General features: G+C 45.3%; 1 pseudogene; it reads right to left on the reverse strand.

Annotated features, from left to right (window-relative positions):
• Nucleotides 1-2896: 2896 nt before the first annotated feature.
• LOC142184152 (cytochrome P450 2C8-like) lies at nt 2897-17109 on the reverse strand (annotated as a pseudogene).
• Between the last annotated feature and the right edge of the window lie 3328 nt (nt 17110-20437).

Raw genomic sequence — 20437 nt, forward strand, 5'->3', positions numbered from 1 at the left:
TTTTTTTGTGGCCACAGCCCTGACCTAGCTGCTCCTGAGTCAAGTGATGTATCTGCTGCTCTCAGGGGGAGGGAGGAGGGGCTAAGTGCACGGGAGTGAGCCTGGAAGGGGGGGGTAGTTTACCCTTTGGGGGACAGGTGAAGCCAGCAACATCGCTATGCTTCTGCCCTGCATGAAGCCAGCAGCGGCAGAAGCGATGCTGCTATTCCGGGGTGGAGGAGCGGAATAACAGCATCGCTTCTGCCGCTGCTGGCTACATGCAGGGCAGGAGCGTAGCGATGTTGCTGGCTTCACCTGTGCCGGCGTCTAACTCCCCGGCATCCGCTGTAATAGGCGGATGCTGGGGACTGTTAGACGCCGGCACAGGCACATTGCTATGCTTCTGCCCTGCATGAAGCCAGCAGCGGCAGAAGCGATGCTGTTCCGCTCCGGGGTCACATATGCAAAGCCAAGCGGCGAGATGCCGCCGGCCCTGCGTGCAAGCTCATACACCAGTCTAGCCTTCACAATGCTAATACAGAACAGGGTGTTGGGTCTGTATTTGTATTGTGAAGGCTAGACTGGTGTATGAGCGCGCACGCAGGGCCGGCGGCATCTCGCCGCTTGGCTTTGCATATGTGACCCCGCCCACCAATGACGAGACAAAGCCGGAAGACTGAAGATTTTAGAGGAACGAAGACGGGTAAGTATGCGATGTGGGACAACCCCTTTAACATCAATCCGCACAGAGAACTAAATGATCCTGCAGTGTGTCTGTGTTTCTTTCTTTTTCGTTGCTCTGATTCCTAGGATTTCTTTATCTGCCATGAGCTTGTATGTGTTTCTCTCTTGTTATATACTACTGTACCATCTATGAAACTGTATCACTGAATATACCCATTATGGGACTATCAAAGGATTATCTTATCTTATCTTATTACAATCCACTAAGAGTGTATCGGCAAGTGAAGTGACAGAGCAAGGAATCCTTCCAGTATGGAACAGATGGTCTCATGTATCTTGGCAAACTCTCTAAGCACTTCAATCCTATAGAAAGTATTCTCCCATGTCCAGCCCTGACACAGCATCCTCCTATCACAGCTTTGTATCCAGTGTCCCATCTCCCAGTCCCAATAATAACTTATGTAGCCTTCCATTGTGAAAGGGAAAAAAAATCACTAACTAAAAGTATTTCAGTAAATGTGACATTGTCGGCTATTTCAACAGAATCTGCGGCGGCTCTTATCAAAAATGCACTAAATCAGATCACCTGCAATGGCCGCAGACGTGCGCATTGTTTAAGAAATAAAATAATGTGATCCAGATTTGAAGCCTGCAGGTATGGTAGAGAGGTCACATTGATGATGACGTAGCCGCTGTGTCAGATCAGGGGAGCCATGTTGGGAACATAATACCAAGGAGACAAACCAAACCATTCAACGCACTGATAGAGGGAAAAGTATCAAATAAGGCTGTACAATTACAGAATAACAGGAGAGGACTCTGGAGCTTAGATTAGATTAGATTAGAAAGCTTTGTGTAATTTAGCTCAATAGATAGTGGCTCAGGCAGAGGAATCATGGGCGCGGGGGAGGGGAGAAGCGTCCTACTCTCTCTACCCCCCATCCTGACACTTTTTTGCAGTAGTCCATGATTTATCCATTATATACTGTCTGACCTGCCAACTGTAAACCTTGAGTGACAAATCACTTTCTTTGTTAACCATTTGTGTAGCAATGCCCAACACTGCAGTCACATCACAGTAACCCTTTGAGTGTCAAATAATGTTTTTTTATCTGCAGCATTAGAGGAGTTCAGTCTATTTGGGGTTTTTGCAGTCTGTGTGATTGCACATTCACTTGTGTCACATTGCCAGACTTGTATTTTTTTCATGCAGACTGTGTGACTTTCAGGTCAGCTATAGCAGATAACTTAGTACTGGGCCTACATATTGTACTTACGTGGCAGCGGCGGTCGCCGATGACAAATGTTATGGCCTAGTGAAAATAGTCTGAAAAGGAGAGAAAATCCTAAACTAATATTATAAATGTGAACGTTTGTGTGTTTGGATGTTTGTTCCACTATCACGCCGCAATGGCCAAATGGATTTCAATGAAATTTCGCACATACTTAGACTGTCACCCGGAAAAGAACATAGGTGCCTCAGAATCCACGTATATCGCTGACTTTGCCGACAAATTTGGCACCAAATTTGCGGTCCGTGTAGGCTGAAGGACCTCACATGACGTCACCATGTCAGGCGTGGGGCTCCGATTGGACCAGGCCACTACGGGGCTGGAGCTATACAGCAACAAGCCGGCCGCACACTGATATGAACAACATGGCATCGTGCATGCCCGCAGCCGAGAGCTGCACATGCTGGCATCGCTGGAACCCAGCGCGCAGCGTGGACTGGTGAGTCGGCCGGGGCCCCAGGGATCGGCAGGGGTAGACAGAAGGGTGGGGAGGGTGTGTACATGTAGGAACAGGGTGGAAGACGTGGTGTGGGAAGGGGCCCGGAGTCGCAGGTTCGGAATGAAGGTGGGAGCAAGCGAATGGGAGAGCGGGTAGGGAAAAAAGTGGAGCGTCCAGGGGCGAGAGGAACGGTAGTGGACCGGCGGGGCGCAAGGTCAAGTTCCATCGGTGCACTGGTGTTGCATAGGCCTGCTGCACCCACACAGCAAATGCAGGGGGTCATGGGTATAGCTAATTCCAAATAATTTTAGTTCTTGTGTAATCTATTAGTCATAAGGATAGTTCTAGCAATGTAAACCAGTCGAAAATGACTCTAGGATGAGATACAGTATATAATATATTCTATAATAAAACTAACACGGTCAATGCACAAAGTAAATGAAACGAGTATATGAATATTTATGGAAACAATATCTCTCAAATATTAGAGCAGTCTTTTTGTTTTGTGAGGTGAATAACCTCGAGGCTTTATTTGTATGAGAAGTTTGTCTCTATCTCAAAAGCGAGGGATGACTTTCATCTGATATGAACAAGGTCTTGAAGCGTTAGTGTTGGGCTCGGGTCTTATGCTCAGATTCCTTCTGTCTTCCGTGGGCTCCAAGGTAAACTTTTGCAATATAGTGGTTAGAAAGAGGAAAAGCTCCATTCGGGCCAGACCTTCTCCTACGCAGATACGTTTGCCTGAGAAGACAAAAAATGATACAGAATAAACACTTGAGTTAAATTTTAGGAGTTTTAGCAGTTGGGCTACAGTCCACTAATGACCTACGATAACCCCGGACCACATGATGGGACGCAGCCATTCACAGATCCTAGGTATGATTGCCTGCTTTACACGCCCAGGTCAGTATAATCGTTCTTTTAATATTTGGTAATACGTTTTGTTCTATTTTTAGTTATTTTGCTAGTTCGGTTGTTGGAGGACTTCACATTCAAGGACTGTTGATTATCAAATTTTTTCTTTTAAATAAACACATTTCACAAGGGATATTATGAGGCATGGTGCAATGAATTCATCTTCTTATAATTCTGTCTGATAATATTACAGGAGCCAGGCAATAGGCTAACACTAAACCCCAATTATCATTATAGCACTCACCACCATCAGGGGGGCCAGAAGTAGTTGGGTATGATCTGGTATCCAGCCATATAGGAATGATCAGGTACATAGGCTACTATTAATAGGCTGGGAATGCGTAAGACTGTGGATCCTCATACACTGGTAATACTAGAATGTGGTTTATTGTATTTATTTGGTCATGAAAAACAGAAGGGATAAATAATTGGAAAAAAAATGACACAGGGTCATGTTCACAAGTTCAGGTAAATTTGCAGTTAAAAAAACTCATTGCAGTACTGAATGTCAGAAACCGTATTTGTGTCTTGAAACAATACACAGTTTCTTACATGCAGCAATGCAATACCAATTTTAACCACAAATTAATAGAGATGAGCAAGTAGTGAAATATTCGAGATTCAATATTTGCTTCAAGTAAAGCCTCAATATTAGACTACTCGATCGAATATCGAATCCCATTATAGTCTATGGGAAAAAAAATGCTCGTTTCAGGGGAAACCACTATTCGACTAAAGGAGAGTCACCAAGTCCACGAGTAGCAGGAGGAGAGTGTTTAGGAGGAGCGCTGTGCAGTTATTATAGTCTATGGGGTCGGTGCACTTTAACTGCACAGCGCTTGTAATTGCGCTGATATTCCGTTCGGGGGGATCCTCCTGTGGAATCCTTCCTGACGGGAGGCAAGCACTAATGTGAACCGGCCCTTACTCATCCTGCAGAATTAGCATTGATTGGCCGAATGGTATACACTGTATAGCATTCGGCCAATCAATGCTGGTTCTGCAGCAGGCTTGTGATCATGTGATCATATGTAGAGATGAGCGAGTACTATTCGAAACTCCCGTTTCGAATAGCACGCACCCATACGAATGAATGGACGCAGCCTGCACGCAGGGGGTTAAGCAGCCGGCCACTTCTATTCACTCCTATGGGTGCGTTCTATTCGAAACGGGAGTTTCAAATAGTACTCACTCAGTATGTAATCGCGGACCACATACAGAAGCAATGATGGTTTTGTCACTGCTTGTAGTCTCTGTACAGAGAGATCAAAGGGAGCTGGGGAGTTCTGCAATGAGGCAAGAAAGGGAGGAGGAGATCCAACAAAGAAGTTGCACAATGGAATATTTTGCACAAGCAGCACAATTTTTTCTTGACTGTTAATCCTGATACATTATATCAAGCCCAACTTGAGTCATAGCTAAAATTGTGCAAGTTAGCAAGCAGTAATCTCTTACCTGCGGAGAATGGCATAAAGGCTTCACTTTTCTTAAAGCGACCATTGTCATCCAGAAAGTGTCCAGGATCAAACTCATGCGGGTTCTTAAAATGTTTGGGGTCTTTCAGAACAGAGGTCAGGAGTGGGAAGACCATAACTCCCTGAAATAAAATGTATGAAATATCGAGATCATTTAAAGTAAGTCTAGAAATGTTTAAAGGAATGGAAATGAGTTCTCGATGGAAAAGGGAAACTGTGTCTAGTGTTACCTACTGGAAGGCAAGAGCAGTGGTGTAATCCCATGGGTGACCCTTAACATAGACTCAATCCAAAAACTATTGTTCCTTCATGAAGAAAACCCCTCTGTTTCAGAGTTTTTTGCCAATCATCAGTGCAAAGTAGAGTACCAGATGGGTGAGAGGCCATTCCCCATCACTTCTGTGCTATAGTGTAGTGTATGGTGTAATGTATAGTGTAGGATCTCTGCCTTTACTGTATATTGGTGGTTATGTGCCATGCGGGGACTGGAAAAAAGGATTTGTGTACTGTGCAGCGGCCAAATATGGGAAATTTTTGATCTTGGAATGAGGGGGCATGTCCTGCATTTGTTTTTTTTTGGGGGGGCACTTTCTATAATTTGCCTCAGACAGCAGAGAGGCTAGCTTCACCCCCGATTGTGCCTAGCCTTGATTGAGATGAACTAGGTATACATAAGAGCAATATAAAGAAGACACAAGGTGACAAGGTTTGGGAGTCCAGTATATTGCACCTTAGGAATGTGATATCCCCTGAAGGTCGTGTCCTTGCTGACAGTATGGGGCAATGCTGTAGGGAGAAGATCAGCAAATCTCATGGATCACAGCCTCTGTATAAGGCATCTTACTTCTGTCTTCTATCGATGGACTCCGATTTTCACCTATTACCTTATCAATCTCCTCATGGATTTTTGCTAAAAAAAAAAAAAAAACAGAACAAGGGACACTCACTCATATTACTGTATATTATAACTAGAGATGAGCGAGCAGTGAAACATTCGAGATTTGATATTCGTTTCGAGTAGAGCCTCAATATTAGACTACTCAATCGAATCCCATTATAGTCTATGGGGAAAATGCTCGTTTCAGGGGAAACCACTATTCAACTAAAGGAGAGTCACCAAGTCCAGGAGTAGCAGGAGGAGAGTGTTTAGGAGGAGCGCTGTGCAGTTATTATAGTCTATGGGGTCCGTGCGCTTTAACTGTACAGCGCTTGCAGTTGCGCTGATAAAAAGTAAGCTCCCTCGTAACCGCAAGCTGCCAGCTCTCCCGACTAGCAAAGACGAGCCTGCGGCCAATCAAAATCAAAATCAGACCACAATGGAGACTGCTGTGGTCTGATCTTAGACTCCGCCTCCTCAAAGACGAGCCTCCAGCAGAACCAGCATTGATTGGCCGAATGCTGTACACTGGCCAATCAACGCTGGTCAATTCATTCCTATGAGAATGTCTGGCCTCAACCTAAAGGAGCTCTCTGGTCCCAATGGGCAGTGGAAGCAGGGCTAGTGCATAGATGGCATACTGGTGATATCTGTATGCCGCCTATGTCATTCAGTCACGGCCTGTGACACATACATGGTCGTGTGCATGCCGCCAAGCCCTGTTTTTGTCCATTACTTGACTTATAACTGATTCTGCAGTTTTCCCCTCTGCAAACAATAGCTGGAGTCATCAGTTCTCCCTGAGCTGGTGGGTAGAGACTAGCTGCCATACACTGCATACAGTAAGTACAGGAACATCTTCTCAATAACTGTCTCACTCAGAAACAGCCCCATGTAGGACACGTATAGAGAAGTACTGACATGTAAGTAAAGCGATTGTGATAGAAAGCTTCCATTAAAGGGATTCTACCATTAAAACCTTTTTTTCTCTCCCTTACACATCGGAATAGCCGTAAGAAAGGCTATTCGTCTCCTACCTTTAGAAGTCTTCTTCTCCATGCCATTTGGTTAAAATCCAGTTTTCTGCTGGTATGCAAATAAGTTCTCTCACAGCACTGGGGGCAGGCCCCAGCATGCAAACAGCACTGGGGGCGTTCCCAATGCTGCGAGAGAACTCTCCAGCAACGTCTCTATCTTCAGGAACAGGGAAGAAGACGCGGTGAAGACCCCATCCTGAAAAAAATGGAGGTGGCGCTGGAGAGTTCTCTTGCAGCATTGGGGACGCCCCCAGTGCTGTTTGAGCGCTGGGGCCCATCCCCAATGCTGCGAGATAACTCATCTGCATACCAGCGGAAAACGGGATTTTAACCGAACGGCAGGCCAGAGAAGATATCTAAAGGTAGGAGACGAATAGCCTTTCTTAAGGCTATTCCAACGCTTAAGGGAGAAAAAAAAGGTTTTAATGGTAGAATCCCTTTAAGCTCCAGCACCAGTCTAAGTCTATATTTCTTGTCTTATCTCCTGAACTTCCTTTTTACTCCTCTCATTCTCCTCTCCATAGACTTCTATAGGCATATGCTGCCTATAACTACAACCCTATAAGAAGAGTATGATATGATTTTTTCTCCAAAAAAACAAACAAACAAAAAACTGGTCATTACCTTGTATTTCTGGATATTTCATGAATATAAGAAGACCGTATCTCAGGGTCAGACCTGTGGTCTCTGTTCCTGCAAAGAATAAATCCAGTATTGTTGCCTCTAGATTCTTCTCATGAAATTCTGTGTCCGGATTATTTTTTTCCTGAAAATTGAAGTATTATTATTATTATTATTATTATTATTATTATTTTATACAATGTGACAAAATGTAACAATAATGACCAATAACATTAAATATCACTACATCAGCCTATGGAAGGATTTCTTATAACATTCTACAGTAATTTTAAAGATTGTTGACTGTTTTTTCTATAGACTCCTGTAATGGGCCACTGCCACCCCGGAATTGCTCCTAAACTCTAGGGTTGAGCCAATCTTGAAATTTCAGGATTGTTTTTAAAATCCAATTTCCGATCATTTTCCATTGGAACCCGATCCCGATCCCAATTCCGATCCTAATGCAAGTCATTATTTTTTTTAATAATCGAAGACCGGAATTTAAAAATGATCCTATTCACTACACAGCATGGAGTCCAAAAATTGTTAAAATTTTTGGAATCCACGCTGTGTAGTGATTAAAAAAAATCCCCTGGCTAATTAGCCCCCCTGGTGTCTGCTTACGAGCACAGGTCCGCTGCCGCTCCCCGTTCTTCCCAGTCCGGTCCTCTCTCACTGACATGCCTTCAAAGTGCCGTGCGCAGCCCCACCTCCCTAGGGTAGTGTTAAAAATGATGGGAGTAGGTGGGGCTTATTGTGGCTTAGGAGAGTGTGGGTGGGGAGATGTGAGTGCATCACTCACGTCTCCCCTCCCAGTACCCACCCATACTCTCCTAAGCCAAAAGCCCCGCCTTCTCCCAGCATCTCTAACACTAGTCTAGGGAGGCGGGGGCGCACACGGTGCTCTGAAGGTCAATGAGAGAGGACTGGGAAGAACGGGGAGCGGCAGCGGATCTGTGCAGGTAAGTTGAGTGAAGTTCATGAGTAGATAGATACCATCTACTGTTCTGTTTCCTCCCTGCTGTGCCATATACTGGTCTCTGCTACATCTCCATAACTGTACATTGACTTGTCTATCTACTCTTCTGCTTCGTCCCTGCTTTACTGTATACTCAGCTCTGCTACATCTCAGATGTAGCAGAGCTGGGTATACAATGAAACAGGGAAGAAGCAGAAGAATGGCAGGCTTCGGTAAATCACTCTGTGCTGTGCTGCTGTGAGATGAGCGAGTACTATTCGAAACTCCCATTTCGAATAACACACTCCCATAGGAATGAATGGATGCAGCCGGCATGCAGGAGGTTCAGCAGCCGCTTCCATTCATTGCTACGGGAGTTTCAAATAGTACTCGCTCATCAGATACTATAGCTTTTCCTGCAATGATTGGCCACTAGCCAAGCATTGTGGGAAATAACCTCCAACCTTGACCCCGCCGGAAAAGATTGGGATCAGAATTCCAATCGCGATCATGAAATTTATTGGATCGCCGATCGGAATCCGAACATTTCTGATCCCGATCGCTCAACCCTACTAAACTCTTTATCTGGTGATGTAGGACGGATTAGTCACATCGTGAGTTTTGCTGCTGAGAAAATGAACCATTATTGTATATGTAAATGTCATGTTTGCTGTACCCGGGCAGGGTCGCACCTTCTGGGTAGCCACTTTTTTTAAGGTTGTCACGCAGTCCTGCTCCCAAGTCTAACATGTCCAATGGACAGGGATTTGCAGCAATCACAAAAGCGAGAGGTGTGACCCCGCCCTGAGTGCACCCAACAGCTCATTTGCATATGGAATATAAATGTCATTTATCAGCAGTGAGATTGTACATTGATACAAGGAAGGTAAATTCCTTATTCCAGCCCTACAATAGTATATACGGGGTGTAGAAGCCGTTCTGGTCGTTGCAGACTCTCTACCCACCTGTTCCATCCTTATGAGGAAGCAATCGATGAAGTCTCGGGGACAGTTCTCATCCAGGGTCGCTCGGTGCGCGTCCACCATCTCCGTAATAAACTTTCTCAGATTATCCATAAGTGTGAACATCATCTGGTGCGGGCCCGGAAGGCGCTTCATTAGGGTCGGGGAGATGTTATATAACTAATTCGAGGAAGAAAGGAATAGAACAAACTCTAATGTTCTTCTATTAGCTGAATGTACATTATATACAATGTAGCAATAAAGGTTTTTCATTGACTTTTTATTGTTTTTTCGTTGTTTTCTGTGATAAGATTTCAGGCTACAGCAGTTTAACCAGTTGCAGGAGTTCGGGTTATGTCTGCTACCTCTGTCATTGTTCAATCGCTTAAAAGCATAAGCAAACCTTTACCAAAAATTATTTGGAGATATCTAGAGATGAGCGAACAGTGAAATATTTGAGGTTCGATATTCGTTTTGAGTAGAGCCTCAATATTAGACTACTCGATCGAATATCAAATCCCATTATAGTCTATGGGGAAAAAATGCTCATTTCAGGGGAAACAATTATTCGACTAAAGGAGAGTCACCAAGTCCACGAGTAGCAGGAGGAGAGTGTATAGGAGGAGCGCTGTGCAGTTAAAGCGCACGGACCCCATGATAGTCTACGGGGTCTGTGCGCATTAACTGCACAGCGCTAGGAATGAATTGACCAGCGTTGATTGGCCAGTGTACAGCATTCGGCCAATCAACACTGGTCCTGCCGGAGGCTCGTCTGTGAGGAGGCGGAGTCTAAAATCAGACCACAATGGAGACTACTGTGGCCAATCAACGCTGGTCAATTCATTCCCTCGTAACAGCAAGCTGCCAGCTCTCCCGACTGGCAAGGACGAGCCTGTTGCATAACCAGCGTTGATATGCAGAATGCTATACACAGTAGTTACTGTAGTTACGCCACTGGGCGCCATTAAACCTCCTCCATAATGGTTATGGATTTAGCCGAACAAAGGTCTGTTGACCGAAACGTTGCAATTTTTTTTTTTTTTTTTTTTAAATGTAGATTGGTAGCCCCACATAGAGCTCACAATGTACATTTTTCCCTATCAGTATGTCTTTGGAATATGGGATGGAAATCCATGCAAACACGGGGAGAACATACAAACTCCTTGCAGATGTTTTTTTGTCCTTGGCGGGATTTGAACACCAGGACTCCAGCGCTGCAAGGCTGCAGTGCTAACCACTGAGCCACCGTGTGGCCCCGAAACGTTGCAATTTTGTCAACTACGATAACAATTTTTTCATCTACTACTCTGCGTAACTTTCTTCCAAACATATTTTTGAAAATGTTTTCTTCCCAAGCAAGATTTGGTGGGTGTAGCAATATTTATGCTCTTAAATCCTCCTGAAATGACTCCTGTGAGGTCTCCCCACCGCTAGTAGTGACCCCTCCCCCAATAGTGACATCTCACACATTACACATATTAGATGATATTTACCATGGCTTTACGACTTTGGAGCAGCTTAAAAAGATCGTGAAAATTTAACATGAGAGTCACAGATTTTTGGTCTTCATAGTCAAATCTCTCCCCAAACACAACGGAGCAGATGACGTTGGACACAGCGAGTCTCAGTATATATTCGGGGTCAAGAGGAGTGTCTGTAAATATAAGGAGATGGTCAGCCATTACTTTGACAGATCTGCTGGGACACAGGTATTGATGACCTATGATTAGGATCATCACCGATATCTGCCCCCCGCCCATCAGCTATCGAAGAGACCACAACATTACAATAAGTGCTGCAGATCATTCACTACCCACCAAACACAGCGCTGTGCATTAGACGTTGTCTTGGCTGGGTCTGAGCTACAAACAGACCATGTGACTAATGAACATGATGGACATGGCCTGTGAACTAGTGACAGCACCTTGTAGAGTCGCTTTTGCACTTTCCAAAGATGTCTTTCCTATTCTGCATTGCAGCTCCTTTATCCTTCATTCCTTCTTTCACACCATGTATATTAGCTTTGTTTAGCTTGTATATAATAATATATCCTTGTATTCAGTGCTCAGTATACAGGTCACATATGGGACTATCCTGCTGACCTTGTAGTCTAATATACCCAGCGAGAAACAAATCCCTTTTATCGATACGAGGACGGTTTGGGATCTCTTTGTATCCTAATTTTTACTATTTTTAATAAGTAATAAGTATAATAAAGAGACGGATTATTTTAAATGTAACTGTAATAACTCCAAGTGTTTTTTTTATTTCGGATGTATAGCTATAAGAGACGTTGTTTCTCTGAAGTTTGCATCTATCTGTTAGAGTGATACTGATATTCCTGCTGACGGACTCCCTTTAATTTACAATAAATACAGGAGGAAAGTACAGACCCTGGTAATGATGACTATGAGATGTATAGTCTGGTGTTACTGAAGCTGTTGTTAGGCATCAACTTCAAAGGATCAGCCGATCTGTTGACACAATGGAGGAAAGAAGAACCAAATATGTTGGGTTTAGACCAGTTCATTCCTTTGCTCACCCATCCCCTTTCTACATGTTTATGGATATGAAGGTACATCGTATCGCATAGGATATGCCGTAAATGCATTGATAGATGGGGATCCCAGCTTTGGGACCTGCATCTACCTCGAAAACGGAGTGGAGTGTTGGTCGGTCGGAAGTGATTGTAGCGGCTGTGCAAGTAATTGCAGAAGCTCACCCATACGTGGCCACTATCCATTCACTTGTAGCATGGACAGGGCCCTGTTCTTGGGATTGAGGCAGGTCACAGAGGTGGGACCCCATCTATCAGGCATTTATAACATAGGCTATGGATACAGGCTGAGATGGGAATGTCCCTGCAAGTCTATACACATATGTATTGGTGACCATTTCATATAGAGGCCAACCTGGGAGTATGAGAAATATTTTGGACCTGGACACACCTTTTTCTTTCATAAGTTTCTCGGTGAGACAGCCGGCTTCCTCTTGGATTCTTTCTTCAATGCTTCTCTTCCCCATTCCAAAATTTCTCAAAGTTGTCAGAGAAAATCGCCGAATGGTTTTCCACTTTTCTCCGTTGCTTACAATGATCCCTGGAAGTGCAACCAGTGTTGGAATTTGCAAATCGAAACAGATAAGAATGAATATAGCAAAGTAAGATCAATGATACATTGTGTCACTGCCCAACATTGACTGAGTCCACCGAAAGTAGATGTGCAGGTCTTGTTGGGATCATTGAGGTATCACACGGATGCTGAGAGGGAGAATCCCAGGGTTGAACAGATATCCAGTCTGCCATTTTTAAAACATTTATTGAGCACTGTTTTATTTGAGAGTTAAGATAAAACTTTTTTCTTATTTTCTTCCTATTCACTCGAATGAGGGCAGAGCGGCAAGTTCTCCTTTATACAGTGGACAAGGCCTTCTGCTCCCCGGCTGCCTGGCTCATCTGATCTGTGCTGATACTGATATTCTATCCTCAGGATAGGTCCTCAGTACACAATATATCCTCCAGCCTAGAAAAAGACCAAACTAACATCTCGCCCAACAGATACTCTTGCTGTGGACCCGCGGCCTTACTTACTGATCCCTGTTCCCGCTCCTGGCCGCCTCCGCTTCCCTTTCTGCCCCCGAGGGGCCCAGTGCATCTCATGTGACGTCGCTTTCAGCGAAGTCCTGGTACTGTTCATGTATGTAAACATAGAGCAACACCCCTGTCACTGGACGATGCCTAAACTGTATCCCCATCTATACCAACCGATAGGAAACAACCTGCAATACCATGCAAGCCACCTGATATAAAAACTCCTTCTAAGCCTCCTTACCGAGATATTGCCCTATACATACAAGGTAAGGGGGTTCAGGGTGACTGATATAGGACTAACCTGCAAATATATCGCATAAGGACTGACCTGAGAACTTCTGGAATAATTCCCCAAATCTGCTATTTGCTTTATATCAAACATGACAAAATATTCATTATACATTAAAATCATTAAAAAATGACCAGTTATTGTTATTTTAGGCATTCGTGTTATCGGCTTACCAAACTCCTTAGAAAGAATATCCCCGGTTCCTATTGGTGCCCTTTCGCTAAACACGTCACTGCGATCCACCAACGCCTCCTTCACCGCATCGTACCCGGTCAGTACGATTATCTGATACCTTACAACGTAGAGGGTATAGACCGGTCCGTACGTCTCACTCAGCTAGAAACAGAGAATAGCCTACTAATATTATAAAAGTGAAAGTTTGGATGTTTTTTGTGTTTGTTTCTCTTTCACGCAAAAACGGCTGAGCGGATTTGGATGGAATTCGACACGCAGATAGTCTGTAACCTTGATTAACCTATAGGCTACTTTTTATCCTGTAACAACAAAGTGAACCAGCCACACAAAATATATGAATAAAAATTAACTTTTATTAAGTGCTCCTAAAAAGGTGTAGCAACATATATACATACAAAATATATAAACAAACATAAAACAAAATCATATAGGGGTAGACAATGCTACAAATACCAACTTGTCAGCCATGGAATGTACACTGGATGGCAACACTAATATCATGGTACAAAGGGCTCAACCATAGCTAAGACTGAAAGTGTCCAATAATAAAGTGTTGTAAATGGAAAGAACAAATAATCAGTGTAATAACCCACAGATAGCTATGAGACTGCCCACATAGGATGAGCCAAGATTAGCCTCCAGACATACCAACAGTAAAGGGACCCGCCGCGCGTTTCACCTGTGCTTGACAGGCTTATTATTGGACACTTTCAGTTAATTTTTATTCATATATTTTGTGTGGCTGGTTCACTTTGTTGCTATGGTCATTTACCCACACATAATTTGTTATATTTGCCTCTATTGTTTACTACTTTTTATCCTGGTAAATGACATGGCTTCAAGACTGTTATGAATTTATGTTAATATACTATACCATCCTACTAATATTAAACTACTCTTGCCAGCAGGACAATCGTTCAGCTACTTGCAGTTTGCTGATAAAGCCAGTTCTGTTATCTCTCTATTTAAACACACAGATAACACTGAGTCCATTGTGTACAAACATCTGCATATTATCTGATCTGCATAAGTGTTCTGTGTCCTGTTCAGCCAGAGGGAGGAGGGGGGAGAGGAGGGAGGAGGGGCGTGGGGGGAGAGGAGGGGCGTGGGGGGAGAGGAGGGGCGAGGGGGGAGAGAAGGGAGCAGGGGGAGAAAAATACAGGAAGTGAGAAGCAGACACAGCAGGCAGAATGCTGAGACACTGAGATGGAAAAACCCCTTTGATCTAAATTGGCAGTTTGCCAATTTTAAACATGCCAGGAAAATGAAATTTTAATGTGTTGCAATATTCTCAAAAAACAAGACCTATGAAGGAAGCCAGAAGTCTACACACTTCTTCTCAAGCAGAGCTGAGGAGGATTGAGCAAGCTAGGTGTCAGGCGACTCTTAGACCAGCCAAAACGTCGGAGCAGGTGGATCATCGATGCCAACAACACACAGACGAAGTCACAGGCAGAAGCTAGTATAATATAATTGTGTATGTAACACGTGTTATAGGTCTGAGCAGGAAGACAATACCTAGAGATAAGGATACTGTAGAGTGAGATTGATGAGATTTTCTCTGGAAACGTTTTCTGGATCTCATAAGAAGGGTCTACAGTCCCCACACAAGCTGCTAATATACTAACAAAGAATACGATACCCGGGCAGAGCAGCTCTCTGGAAGATACAACATGTCCATGCACTAGATTCATTTCAATGGCCACCGTGCAATGCTTCATGTCCCCTGTGGGGGTGCTGCAGACACATTGAATACTTGGAGTTGGATTCCTTCGCAGGTGGTTGCTGATGGGGGTTCTTTCCGCAGTATTTTTATAGCATTTTTGCAGTTTTCCTTTACAGAATTTCCATTATTCCTATATGGAAAATGTTGACATTTCCGTAGGTATATTTGACATGATGTGCTTTTCAAAAATGCCACTATTTTGGAAAACACAGCTTTCCCGCTGCAGAATGACAGCAAGCACAGATCAAAAATATACCATACAGATGAGGATACAGGACAGATCAGGGCACAGGATAGATCAGGGCACAGGACAGATCAGGGTACAGGACAGATCAGGGCACAGGACAGATCGGGGCACAGGACAGATCAGGGCACAGGACAGATCGGGGTACAGGACAGATCAGGGCACAGGACAGATCAGGGTACAGGACAGATCAGGGTACAGGACAGATCAGGGCACAGGACAGATCAGGGTACAGGACAGATAGGGGCACAGGACAGATCAGGGCACAGGACAGATCAGGGCACAGGACAGATCAGGGTACAGGACAGATAGGGGCACAGGACAGATCAGGGCACAGGACAGATCAGGGCACAGGACAGATCAGGGCACAGGACAGATCAGGACACAGGACAGATCAGGGTACAGGACAGATCAGGGCACAGGACAGATCAGGGTACAGGACAGATCAGGGTACAGGACAGATCAGGGCACAGGACAGATCAGGGTACAGGACAGATCAGGGTACAGGACAGATCAGGGTACAGGACAGATCAGGGTACAGGACAGATCAGGGTACAGGACAGATCAGGGCACAGGACAGATCAGGGTACAGGACAGATCAGGGCACAGGACAGATCAGGGCACAGGACAGATCAGGGTACAGGACAGATCAGGGTACAGGACAGATCAGGGCACAGGACAGATCAGGGTACAGGACAGATCAGGGTACAGGACAGATCAGGGTACAGGACAGATCAGGGTACAGGACAGATCGGGGCACAGGACAGATCAGGGTACAGGACAGATCAGGACACAGGACAGGTCGGGGTACAGGACAGATCAGGGCACAGGACAGATCAGGACACAGGACAGATCAGGGCACAGGACAGATCAGGGCACAGGACAGATAGGGGTACAGGACAGATCAGGGCACAGGACAGATCAGGGCACAGGACAGATCAGGGCACAGGACAGATCAGGACACAGGACAGATCAGGACACAGGACAGATCAGGGCACAGGACAGATCAGGGCACAGGACAGATCAGGGCACAGGACAGATCAGGGCACAGGACAGGTCAGGGCACAGGACAGATCAGGACACAGGACAGGTCGGGGTACAGGACAGATCAGGGCACAGGACAGATCAGGACACAGGACAGATCAGGGCACAGGACAGATCAGGGCACAGGACAGATAGGGGTACAGGACAGATCAGGGCACAGGACAGATCAGGGCACAGGACAGATCAGGGCACAGGACAGATCAGGACACAGGACAGATCAGGGTACAGGACAGATCAGGGCACAGGACAGATCAGGGTACAGGACAGATAGGGGCACAGGACAGATCAGGGCACAGGACAGATCAGGGCACAGGACAGATCAGGGCACAGGACAGATAGGGGCACAGGACAGATCAGGGCACAGGACAGATCAGGGCACAGGACAGATCAGGGTACAGGACAGATAGGGGCACAGGACAGATCAGGGCACAGGACAGATAGGGGCACAGGACAGATCAGGGCACAGGACAGATCAGGGCACAGGACAGATCAGGGTACAGGACAGATAGGGGTACAGGACACATCAGGACACAGGACAGATCAGGGCACAGGACAGATCAGGGTACAGGACTTACCTTAACCAAAGACCGTGGTAGTTCTGAGATGCTGAGCTGAAGGATATTCCCCAGGCCGGGCAGAGGGGTAGGTCCTGGGGGTAAGTTCCTATATTTGACCCTTCCCCACCATTTAATGAGATATATGAGTAGAGCGACCCCAGTAGCCAGGAGAAGAGTTGCTGTAATATTCAGAGCCATCCTGTGACTACAGCGCTGTGTGTATTGTGTCCTGCTCTCTATATATGGCCAGGACTAGGACGAGCTGCCAGAATACAGTCACTGGGTGTGTTTAGGGTGCAGAGTGCGATGTACTAGAAATGTTAGGATATTTAGCATTCAAAGGGGTTTTCTGGTCCCAAAGTCAAGTCGTTCTTAGCTCCCCAAGTACTTTGTTCGCCCCCTCTGTCCTCCTGGTGTCTGTATGGGAGGCATTGCACATTGTTTACACCGGGCTCTGCCTGTTCCCTACATTTCCTATGCTATTTCCCACAAGTATCAGAGTTCCCTGCTCTAGTAGATCTGAAGGAAGAAGAAGCAGCAGCAGCGACTCTCCAACCACTGCCCTACAAGTTCTCCTCGCTCTGCCCCTCCACCTCTCACCTAACCACTGCCATATTACCATTGTCGTGTCACATTCAGACCTGTAATAATTTTGTTATTGCTCTTCACTTAACCTTTCTTCAGCCGCACTCTCCAACTCTTACCCTCATATTTAAGAACTGTGAAGCACCAAACACCACATATACCCATGTATGTAGGGGATGGAGCAGTCCTGTCCTATAGTATTGGTTTGTTTTATTTGGAACTGTTTTGGTTTATTGGGTTGTGAACTTCACATTTTCAGGATAGATCAATAAGAGATCAGTGGAGGTCCAACACCAAGAGGGAGCCATGGCGCCTGTGCAAGCACCTTGTCCTCTTCGCTGTTTGCATCACACACCATCTGATTCCAACCAATTATGCAATGCCATTAACTTTTATGGAAAGAGCCTGTAGAAACATTGTACGGTCTCTATGTATCAGATGGATAGCAAAGTATACAATGAAGAGATCAAAGCTCTTGACCCCGCTGACCTCTTATCGATGACCTATCCAAATCTATGTACATACCTACGTAATACAGGTTTGTGCATCTAATTCCGCCTCGATCAAGACACCACTGATTGCTATCTGGACCTGTCATGTGCTATTGGACTAATACTCAAAACCCTGGAGATTCAACACAAAGACATGATGGAAAGGAGGGCTATAGGAAAATTGAAAAAGAGGTGGAGAATATTCATCTGCAGCGTGATGAACACCAAAAACACTGTCACTGGTGGGTTGTGGCAAGAGGCGAGGAAAAGGCAGTTCCCTACCCGGAGAACAAATGCAGGCTTGGTTACAAGTATAATAAATCAATAAGGAGTCTCAAGGCAAAGCGAGAATGTCCCATGAATTTAAGCAACTAGAGCCATATTGTTGAGATTGGGTGAAAGATACCTTAGATGTTCTACTTTATTAATCTCAAGAGACCATCATTTTTGGCATGGTTATGAATAGAGTATACAGAAGGGAAGGAGTCTGAGAGATTGGGCCAATATTTTTGAAGGTCAATTGAATGCCAGTTTGGAGCTACCAGTTAACCTTGATATCTCCATTTATGTCTGTGGCCTTACTATTACACTGAGGCAGCATGTCCACTGTCTTGGGGTTGTATTTGATTCAGATCTCACCTTTACCCAGGGTTGTACTGGCCCACCGGGGAACCGGTGAATCCCCCAGTGGGCCTCGAGCATTAGTCCACATGTTCCCAATGCAAATGCATTGGTCAGGGGCCCGATCAGGCCCCTAACCATGATGATCTGTCCCATGTTTCCAATGCGTTTGCATTGGGAACATGAGTACTAGTAGTGCTAAAGGGCCGGATTGCGGACCTGAAGCTGCATGAAAATGGCTGGCGTTGCGCAGCAGCAGAGAACATGCTTGTAGTGTAGCTGAGCTTGTGACGGACAGTTCCAAGAGCCAATAGAGTTGTAGTTTGTTGCTGTTAGCGTCACCAGTGTCTTGACGGTGTCCGCAGCGGCAGGATTGAGCAGAGGGGAGCAGCAGTGGGAAGGCAAGTAACACACACAGACAGGCAGAAACACACGCACACACTTTTGCCCCCAAATGTTTAAATTTCACTGACCCCCTTTGAGAACTACAACCCCCAGCAGCTGCAGATGCCATGGAGCTGTTGAAAGTTGTAGTCCCCACCCCACAGCTAATTTCCCACTGTATTGTTATGCTGGTGCCTGCTCTAAGGCTCCAGCATAACAATACCTAAGTTGCAGAAATTGCTGAGGACTTTTCTGTCTGTAACTTTCAGTTTGAAAATGGCGGACACCTGGCGGACCTCATTCTAGTCAATGGGGTCTGTCAGTGTCCATGTGTAACCACCATTTTAACAGTCCACCTCTTCATCATTTGGTTTCTCCAGCCTAGTTAAAGAATAAACTTTACCCTGGACAACCCCTTTTAAAGAGGACCTTTCACCTCCTGGGGCACATGCGGTTTAATGCACCGCTAGAAATCTAACAGTGCGCTGAATTCATCGCACTTTCCCATTCTGTGCGCCTGGTGAAGAGTTATCGGTGCCGGTACCATAGCTCTTCACTGTCAGAAGGGGGTTTCTGACAGTCATTTGGGGACGCCCTTCCTCACAGCGCTGCCTATAGCACTATACTGTCAGAGGGGGCGTTGCTTACCGCCCAGCCATGACGCTGCTCATCATCGCTGAGTGGTAAGCAATGCCCCCTCTCACATTACAGCGCAATAGACGCTGCTGTGAGGAAGGGAGTCCACGACTGTCAGAAACCCCCTTTCTGTCAAACCGGTAACCAGACGCTTGTGTCAGCTGATGTATCGGTTGCCCATGCATCACAGAATACAGTATAAAATTATCATTCTGACCAACAAATCTATCCATAGCTCTGTACCCCTCTTTATCTCCTCTTGTCACTGTTTACCACTTTAATCGTCCTCTCTGGTCTGCCAATGACCTTAGACTTGCATCCTCTGTTATCCGAAAATCCCAATCCTGTCTCCAAAACTTTTCTCGAGCTGCACCGGTGCTCTGGAATGCTTTACCCTGGACAATCCAATAAATCCGCAACTACAGCATCTTCAAAACTGTCGTAAAATCCCATCAGTTTGGTCAAGCATGTGACCTGATCTGAGGTGTAGAACAATACTTGCTATCCTTCCTCCTCTGTTCCTCAGATCCGCTCCTCTCCATCTAGAAGTTACACTGCACTCCTTGCATTTAGTATCTGTTTATTCCAGGGTCCCGGCTGGTGACGGCTCCTACAGCTTCAGTTACATAACCTTTTCTATTAAAAGATGGCTGGACCATTGTAGCAAACAAGTCCTCTGACCTCTTGTGTCCTTCCTATCTCCTCATAGAATGTAAGCTCTTGTGTCCTCCTACCTCCTCATAGATTGTAACCTTTTGTGAGCCTATTGTTTGATACATTTATTTCTTTGTCACATTGTATTGTCACATTGTTCATGTGTCCTCTGATTTGTAAAGT

The sequence above is a fragment of the Leptodactylus fuscus genome, chromosome 11 (assembly GCF_031893055.1).
Source record: "Leptodactylus fuscus isolate aLepFus1 chromosome 11, aLepFus1.hap2, whole genome shotgun sequence".
NCBI classification, from domain to species: Eukaryota; Metazoa; Chordata; class Amphibia; order Anura; family Leptodactylidae; genus Leptodactylus; species Leptodactylus fuscus.